The 10269-nt window shown below is 42.3% G+C and overlaps 1 pseudogene; it reads left to right on the forward strand.

Moving 5' to 3' along the window:
• LOC141270716 (uncharacterized) overlaps positions 1-8955 on the forward strand; it is a 47403-nt pseudogene extending 38448 nt beyond the window's left edge.
• The last annotated feature ends 1314 nt before the right edge of the window (positions 8956-10269 follow it).

Below are 10269 nucleotides of genomic sequence, written 5' to 3' on the forward strand. Positions count from 1 at the left end.
GGCGGTAGAAAAAACGCTCAGAGCGGCAGTCAACCTAATCCAGGGTTCTCACATCAAGATTCTCTCGGACAACGTGACTACAGTTGCCTTCCTTCGTCATCAAGGAGGTACGAAGGTACACAGTCTAAAACAGATTGCAGGCCGAATATTTTTTTGGGCAGAACAACATCTATCACTTTCAGCAATCCACCTGAAAGGCGCAAACAACCTTCAAGCAGACTTTCTAAGCAGGAAAGATATCCAGCCAGGAGAATGGAGCCTAAATCCTCAGATTTTCCAGTCGCTGGTAGCAAAATGGGGTCTCCCCGAGGTAGATCTCTTTGCCAGTCGGTTAAACGCAAAACTTCCCCTCTTCTTTTCATTGGACAGACGAGACAATGCCATGAATTTGGACGCACTAGCCCATACCTGGCATTTCAAGCTGGTCTATGCGTTTCCTCCAATACCGCGGATAGCAAGAACCATCCAGAAAATCAGGTTAGAGAGAGTGGCAACAATTCTGGTGGCCCCTCTGTGGCCCAAAAGGCCTTGGTTCGGGGCCATCACAGAACTCTGCCTAGAGGGTCCAGTGATACTACCACAGGTCAACAGTCTTCTCTCTCAAGGGCCCCTGTTCCATCCCAATCCTCAGTGGCCAAACCTGGCAGCCTGGTTACTGAAGTCGAGATCTTAAGATCCAAAGGTCTCTCAGAAAAAGTTATAAAAACTCTTCAACAGAGTAGGAAGCCAGTAACCAATGCGATATACTGCAAAATATGGAAAAGATTCCTATCATGATACACCCTGGACATTCCTGATACCTCACATCCCAACATTGCTCGGATCCTTGATTTTCTACAGAGTGGATTGGAGTTCGGTCTCAAACCTAGCACTCTTAAGGTGCAGATTTCAGCCCTAAGTTCCATATTCGACCAAGATTTGGCCTCTCATAGGTTGATCAAGAGATTCAGCACTCAGACTTCACCCAAGAATTCAGTCTCAGGTCCCATCCTGGGATCTAAACGTGGTACTCAAGGGTTTAACCCTCTCTCCCTTTGATCCTCCATCCTCTAGCACAATACAGACTCTCTCCCATAAGACTGCCTTCTTAGTAGCCATCATTTCAGCACGGAGAGTAGGAAAACTACAGGCCCTTTCTATCAGAGAACCTTACATGAATGTGACCGAGGATAGAATTATGCTTCGCCTGGACCCTTCCTTTCTCCCAAAGGTAGTTATGGATTTCCATTGTTCCCAGGAAATCATCCTTCCCTCCTTCTGCCAGAATCCTTCCAATCCAAAGGAAGCAGAGTTCCACCTTCTAGATGTCCGCAGAGCTGTCCTTTTATTATCTTCAACAAACTGAGTCCTGGAGATTGGATGGGAACCTATTTATACAGCACTCAGGGCAGAACAGAGGAAGGAAGGCAGCTAAATCCAGTATAGCAAACTGGATCAAAAAGGCAATTGGGGAAGCCTATAACAACCAACAAATGAATCCACCGATTGCCTTAAAGGCCCATTCTACCAGATCCACATCAACTTCATGGGCCGAAAGAGCGGGCGCTTCTACTGAGCAGATTTGCAGGGCAGCTACATGGTCTTCCCTTCATACTTTTTCTAAACATTATAGATTAGACTTATCATCCACTAGAGATTTAGCCTTTGGTAGGAAAGTCCTACAAGCTATTGTCCCTCCCTAACAAAATATCGTTGGTATTCCTCCAATGCTGTCGTGGAAGGCTTATTGAGAAAATAGAATTAGTCCTTACCGGTAATTCGGTTTCTAGAAGCCTTCCACGACAGCACGAATTTCCCTCCCTATGGATTCTATATAACTGTCAGGTAACCATTTTTCCAGGTGATTTTGGTAAACACTGGGGATTGACGGTGGGGAGGGGCTTTTAAACTCTCTATGTTCCTGTCCCCCAGTAGGGCGTGGACAACATCCTCCATTGCTGTCGTGGAAGGCTTCTAGAAACCGAATTACCGGTAAGTACTAATTCTATTTTTTTTTTACTAATGGCATGCTCCAGCCATACTATCTGAGCAAATAAATGCTGATTGGTAATTTAGTGACAGGTGACTGACAGGTCTGGGCATAGGTTTGTTAAACAGCTGGTTAAAAGAGGGAAAGGGTACATTCAACAAGGGAAAAAGCGAAGTTGTGGTGGATAGGGGAATAGGCTTGGTGTTCAAGATGTTCGTGGAGTAGGTGGTAATGTTAGTGAAAGCTCTACTGAGCAAACACCGTCACATCCTATTCAAAGACAACTGACAACTCCTTTACTGGACGGGCTACTCCATTCCCTTTCTTTGGTAGCCACACAGCGGTACGCCTAGTATATGAAGGCCAGCTAGAGTATGTGCTCCAGTGGATGGCAAGCGCTGCATCATGTGGCCTCTCCTCCTCTTCCTCCACCTCAACATCACACACAGTACAGTCCTCAGAGGTGGCACCCCAATTACCCTTGTTTACCACTGCGTCACAACTTTCCAACCGCCAATCTCACTGTAGGGAACCACAGATGGGTGTGTCTGTAGAGCTGTTCACACATTCTATGCCATGGGCATTAGAGGTCTGCTCCAAAGATTCACAGACTCAGGAGGAAGAAAGCATCTGCACCGATGACTAAATTTTTTTCAGTTGGATCCAGGGCTGGGCAAGTAAGGTCAGTGCAGAATCCTGACCCTCGTCACCAGACGTTAACCCCCGGGGGAGGTGATCCTGATGAGACACAGATACCTGACGCGCACGCGGACTGTACTGTGCTGTCAGAGCAGGAAAAGGAGGAGGGTGACTCTCAGTGCGAGGAGTGGGAGAACAGAGAGGATGAAGATGAGGTTGTAGATCCCACTTGGTGTGAACCCAGAGGCAGCTGAGTAGTTCATCAGAGAAGGTGGAGGAGGAGATTACATTGCGGCCTCCCGCACAGACACGGAGTGATGCAACCACGACAAGCACTGCATCCTCAGTCACAACTGTGGCTGTGGTCAGCAGCGGTCACGGGTCTGCAGTTTGCAAGGGCGGCAAGGGTTGCCTAGCCTGGGCCTTTTTTGAGAAAGCAAAGAATGAGACAACTCACGATTTCTGCCAACTTTGCAAAAAAATATTATTATTAGTATAAGGTGTTCTCTCCAGAAAACAAACGCCACCCTAGTAGTTAGAAAATAATCAGCCATGGTCCTAGGGGAGGACTGACCTCATAGTGTTACATAACTGACCTGCTAGATAGTACAAATAGACGTCTCTCTTTATCTACTTTTAGTGTGAAAATCTGATGTGGTTTTAGGTCAAATTTTTGCAGAAATATGAAACATTTTGAAGGATTCACAAACTTTCAAGCACCAGTGTAAGGCTAGGTGATCTACAAAAGAAACAGGGATGGACAACTATGTTTGCCGAGGACACTGTTGCAAATACATTTTACGATCCCCCAGTGCTGCCATATTCAGCCAATGTTTCTTTTGCCTTGCATGACATACAGTTGAAACCAGAAGTTTACATACACTATATAAAAATACACATATGTATGTTTTTTCAATATCTGACATGAAAGCAGAATAAACCATTCCCGTTTTAGTTCATTTAGAATTACCATAATTTTTAATACATGCCAAATGCCAGAATAATGAGAGAGAGCGAGAATGTTTTAAGGCATTTTTATTACTTACTGCAAAATCAAAAGTTTACATGCATTTCATTAGTATTTGTTACCATTGCCCTTAAACTGAATGACTTGGGTCAAACATTTGGGAAATCCTTCCACAAGCTTCTCAAAATAGTTGGTCGGAATTTGGGCCCATTCCCCCTGTCAAAGCTTGTGTAACTGATCCAGGTTTGTAGGTCACCCTGCTGGCACCTGCCTTTTCAGCTTTGCCCATAAATTTTCAATACGATTGAGATCAGGACTTTGTGATGGCCACTCCAAAACATTGACTTGGTTATCCTTAAGCCACTGTGTTACCATTTTGTCAGTATGCTTTGGGTCATTGTCCGTTTGGAAGACCCATCCCCGCACAAGCTTTAACTTCCTGGCTGATTTCTTGAGATGTTGCTTCAGTATTGCCACATAATCTTCTTTTCTCATGATGCCATCTATTTTGTGAAGTGCACCAGTCCCTCCTGCAACAAAACAACCCCACAACATGATGCTGCCACAGTTGGGATGGTGTTCTTAGGCTTACAATCTTCTCCCTTTTCCTCCAAGTGTAACAATGGTTATTATGCCCAAAAAGTTAAATTTTAGTTTCATCAGACCACAGGACATGTCTCCAAAAATTAAGGTCTTTGTTCCTGTGTGCATTTGCAAACATTAATCTGCCTTTATGTTTCTTTTCGAGTAATGGCTTCTTTCTTGCAGAGTGGCCTTTTAGCCCATGTTGATACAATACTCATTTCACTGTAGTTATTGACATAATCTTACCAGCATCCGCCATCATCTTCACAAGGTCTTTTGCTTTTGTCCTTGGGTTGATATGCACATGTCGGACCAAAGCACGTTCATCTCTGGGACACAGAACCCGTCTCCTTCCTGAGCGGTATGATGGCTGGACATTCCCATCTTGTTTGTACTTGCGTGTAATTGTTTATACAGATGAACGAGGCACCTTCAGGTATCTTGAAATTGTACCCAAGGATGAGCCAGACTTGTGCAAGTCCACAATTCTCTTCCTGATATCTTGGCTTATTTCTTTAGACTTTCCCATGATGCTACACAAAGGAGCAGTGTGTTTCAGGTGTGCATTAAAATACATCCACAGGTGTGTCTCTAATTAACTTAGATATTGCCAAAAAACCTAGAAGCTTCCAAACACATGACATCATCATATCGGCAATCCAGAATTGTTTAAAGGCATAGTAATCTTAGTGTATGTAAACTTTTGACTTTGCAGTAAGTAATAAAAATGCCTTAAACATTCTCTCTGTCTCATTATTCTGCCATTTGGCAAATAATAAAAATTATGGTAATCCTAATTGACCTAAAACGTGAAAGGTTTATTATGATTTCATTTCAGATATTGAGAAAAACATGCATATGTGTCTTTTTATATAGTGTATGTAAACTTCTGGTTTCCACTGTATATAAGAATATGAAGGACTTGTTCTCCCTTCCTGTATCCACTGTTTAGTTACATTAATAAAATTTGTCAGGGATCCCAACACACACAGAGGGACGACACCGGGGAGATCACGCAATATCTCCCCGTGCCGTCACGCTGTCCGTATTTTATCCAGTGTCGCGAGCACGCGATCCACACTACTCGCTACGTGGATATCGGCAAGTGACCAGTGAGTCTATGGCGTCACACCTCGGGGATTCCAAAGCCTAGAATCCATGTTTAACGGCCTCCATACAGTAGTCCAATTATTATTAATATTCTCTGCCACCACCGGTCGAGTTTAAAATATAATACAGGCCTGGCCGGATGCCTGCATTTTGGTAGCGTATATGGCTATTAAATTTTATATTTAATCCAAAAGGGAGGCAGTGTTGCAGTGTTTAGGAGAAATATGTACAAGGATGTTGCAAAGGAGACATTAAAATACATAAGCAGTTACACAAATAAAAACAGGATAAAAAAGGTGAAACTTAAAGTTCGCTGCGACGACTCAGTATAGGTGGAGGGGAGACGCTCAGTTTACTGTTATCGAACAGGGTCCTCCGCTATGATAGACATATACTCCCGGGCAAAGAACATGTCTTCAGCCTCAACAAACTATTTTATGCTGAAAGGAGAGACCCCCCCCTCTGATGACTGTGATGTGTGGGCTCCACCCTTCAGATTTGTATTAAAAACCTGTTTTTTGGGATAACTCATCACGCGTTGATCCCAGAAACCCAAAAGTGATATCATGTTTTCCCTTATGATTTTATCTTCAGTTAGAGACCACACATCGCATAGTCGCCTGATTTTACTTACAACCCTGGTAAACTACATATACATTCCTGGGCTGATTTGGTCACTAAACATATGGGTCCCGTTACTGTCTGACCTATGGAAATCTCAATATTTCATATTTCATATCTGAGTCGACCTGGTTACGGCTGGTGGCCGGGAATTGTTTGTGAGTGCCTTTGAACTTCACAAACCATTTCCTCTTTCCTCCAAACTCTGGCCTGTGAGAAGGTGTCAATCTATCTAAGGTCTGTGTTAAGAGGAAATACATTTGCATTTTAGCTTGTAACACTTCATGGCCAGCATGTTTGTGTAAGGCCTTTTGGCTGTGGGTGATGATTTGCAGGAAGACACTGTATAATTGTCATCTCTGGACAAAAGCTACAGGAGAGGGCATGGGAGAAGGGGCTAATATTCTGTTAATATGTTACTGACATTAATATGTTCCTGACAAAAATATATAAAAAAAATTACTTTTTCTCCAAAGCCATGACTTGTGTACGTGACCAATCTACTCCAATATGCTCATTGCTATAGGATTGTACCTGTCAGAAAATGTATGAGATGGAGTCATAATAAAATAATAATAAAACTGATTATAGATTATTTTTATGAGTCTGCTCTGAACATGTAACTGGAATCGATTTATCACAGACACAGGGAAACATGAACTGAAAATATGGCTATAATCAAGTAATGAAAATTTGTAAGGCCATAACCTGGTGACCTAACACTGTAATCTCAGTCCCTCTGTGGTCTATTGTCTTACTCTGTTAATCATTGAATTATATTGCAGTTTGCATGGAAATACTATAAAGTATATAATAATTGTCACGGGGTCCTTCTCCAACATCACACAATCAACAGAACAAGAGAAGATTGAACAATTCCAAGACCTTTATTATAGGCAAATCTGAAAGGTCCATATACAATCCACCACACAGAGGATAAAAATAGTCCAGAAACATGAATGCAGTCTGGTAACTGCATAAATGTCCCGGGAGATGAGAGTCCAATAATCTAGCAGACAGAGGATAAAATAGTCCATATGCTTTTCCGTATATATTCATCCAGCAGTATTTTCAAAGTCATCCAGGTTTCTCCCATTCTCTCTAACATGTCTTCACGTCATTGTCCCACACAGAATCTAACCAGTGTCTCTCCTGGCTGTGATATTTAAAATTCCCTATCCTCATTCACAGGTCAGGTGGGAGGTGGCATTGTTGGTCCTTCAATTGCTTTACAAAATCAACAAGCTAGCCTGGTTCAATATTCCATTAGCATATTAGCAAACTGCATTATTCACTGACCCTGTGCACAGATAACAGTATAATAAGCTGTGGGAGCTGATATCAGATGATAAATAACAGCTATTGATCAATTAACCAATATCAACCCATCCTACAAGTGAAGTCAACATTAGAGGGACACAGAGCAACAAGAGAACACTATGAAAATCAGTAATATATAAATATACACAAAATGATACCCACATACCATATCACACCATCACAACCATATAAATAGTAATATAATTCCAATGCAATGTTATTGAAAAATAATAAAATCATTTTTATTCTTAGCAGGTGACTGTACCAGAAGCTCAGAGGGACGTCTGATACTCTCAGGTTTTTCAGCTGATATTCTTGGTATCACATCAGATACTTGTGAAGAACATGTAATTATACCAGATACACTTGAAGATGTTATCAGGAAAAATCTGTCATCTGATCCTTTTCAGCAGGTCCCTTTTTCTGCTTCATCAAAGACAAATATGCAAAACAAAAGTCACAGAAGGGCTGTTGAACATGAAATAGCTGACATAGGGGAGAAACCATTTTCATGTTCAGAATGTGGAAAATATTTTACACACAAATCATGGCTTGTAGCACATCAGATAGTACACACAGGGGAGAAGCCATTTTCATGTTCAGAGTGTGGGAAATGTTTTACAAAGAAATCATGTCTTGTAACGCATCAGATAATACACACAGGGGAGAAGCCATTTTCATGTCCAGAGTGTGGGAAATGTTTTACAATGAAATCATGTCTTGCTAGACATCAGAAAATACACACAGGGGTGAAGCCATTTTCATGTTCAGAATGTGGGAAATGCTTTAGAGATAAGTCAAGTCTTCTTACACATGAAAGAATTCACACAGGGGTGAAGCCATTTTCATGTTCAGAATGTGGGAAATGTTTTAATCAGAAAACACAGCTTTTTGCACATCTGAAAAATCACACAGGGGATAAGCCATTTTCATGTGCAGAATGTGGAAAACGATATAGTGAGAAGTCTGTACTTTTTAACCATCAGAGAATTCACACAGGGGAGAAGCCATTTTCTTGTTCAGAATGCGGGAAATGTTTTACACACAAATCAAATTTTGTGATGCATCAGAGAATTCACACAGGGGAGAAACCATTTTCTTGTTCAGAATGTGGGAAAAGTTTTAAAGAGAAATCAATTCTTGTAACACATCAGAGAGTTCACACAGGGGAGAAGCCATTTTCTTGTTCAGAATGTGGGAAATGTTTTACAGAGAAATCAAGTCTTGTTAAACATCAGAGAATTCACACAGGGGAGAAACCATTTTCTTGTTCAGAATGTGGGAAATATTTTACAGACACATCAAGTCTTGCTACACATCAGAGAATTCATACAGGGGAGAAACCATTTTCATGTTCAGAATGTGGGAAATATGTCAGTACTAAATCAAAACTTGCTACACATCAGAAAATTCACACAGGGACAAAGCCATTTTCATGTTCAGAATGTGGGAAATATTTTACAATGAAATCATGTCTTGTTAGACATCAGAAAATACACACAGGGGAGAAGCCATTTTCATGTTCAGAATGTGGGAAATGTTTTACAATGAAATCATGTCTTGTTAGACATCAGAAAATTCACAAAGGATAAGACGTTTTCTTGTTCAGAATGTGGGAAATATTACAGTACTAAATCAAAATTTGCTAAACATCAGTGAATTCACACAGTAATGAAGCTATTTTCATGTTCAGAACAGGGGAGATTCTTTAATCGGAAAACAAATTTTGTTGCATATCTAAAAACTCACACAGGAAAGTAGCCTTTTCTTTTTATTTCAAATTTAAAGTTTTATTGATTTTGTAACATCATAATATAACAATAAACAGAAAATCAAAGTCTGAAAGAGGAAGAACGGAAAAAAGCGATATATAGACTTCACTACATAAAGCATTAATGCATATGAATAAAGAGCGATAATCCAGGTACAAATATCATGAAACTGATGTAGTATATGGATAATAAATACACTTCAAGGAGGGTAAGCAAGGAGAAGAATAGGAAGGGGATGCATGGGTATTCACTTTATAGCGTAGTTAGGATTAAAAACTTAGGATAGTTTGGTAGAGTGGAAAATAGGGTACGGTTTCCCAGTGAAACCATTTACTAGCGGTTGTAATGGTCTCTTCTTGTGTTTAGACTTTCCGTTTCTCCATAGCATGGCTCCTAGCCATCTCTATAAACCATTCTTCTAAAGAAGGGGGGTCTACTGAACTCTTATGACGTGAAATTATTGTTTAGGCTGCTTTAAGTAGATGCTTTTTAATAGTGATTATCTTATACACCTGTTTGAGCATAGAAAACATGTATAACTGTGTAGCCTCTGGTGTCCTAGGTACTGATACTCCTGTCACCTCCTTAATAACTCTGATGACCTTGTCCTAGAAAGCTACTAGAGCCGGTCAAGATTACTATATATGTGACCAGGGTCGGTCTGGGCTGGCGGGATACCGGGAAATTTCCCGGTGGGCCCCGCCCCCTGCTGCAGAGTAGAGGGGGGAGAAGAGAACAAAAAAAAATCCTGCGGTTTTAAGGGGCACGGGCCCTTTAAAAGCGCAGGCACAGTGTATGCAGGGACGCGCGCACGTAGCGTTCATTACCTGAACCACCGCGGCGCACATCCCAGTGAAGCAGCTGAAGCTGCGTGTCTCCCTTCGCCGGCCGGCTTATGACGTCATCGTCATGCGCCTGCTGTGAAGGAGGCGCGCAACTCAGGAGAAGAAGGACACCGCACGGGATCGCAGGAAGGTAAGAGGTGTGTGTGTGTGTGTGTAATGGTCTGGACACACAAGGCGGGGGCCAGCAGGACACACAAGGGGGGGCCCAGCTGGACAGACCCACAAGGGGGGGGCCCAGCTGGACAGACACACAAGGGGGGGCCAAGTTGGACAGACACACAAGGGGGGGGCCCAGCTGGACAGACACACAAGGGGGGGGCCCAGCTGGACAGACACACAAGGGGGGGGCCCAGCTGGACAGACACACAAGGGGGGGCCAAGTTGGACAGACACACAAGGGGGGGGCCCAGCTGGACAGACACACAAGGGGGGGCCCAGCTG

This window comes from Phyllobates terribilis, unplaced genomic scaffold, assembly GCF_046119375.1.
Source record: "Phyllobates terribilis strain yellow unplaced genomic scaffold, ASM4611937v1 Scaffold_5__5_contigs__length_657084704, whole genome shotgun sequence".
In the NCBI taxonomy this organism is placed as follows: domain Eukaryota; kingdom Metazoa; phylum Chordata; class Amphibia; order Anura; family Dendrobatidae; genus Phyllobates; species Phyllobates terribilis.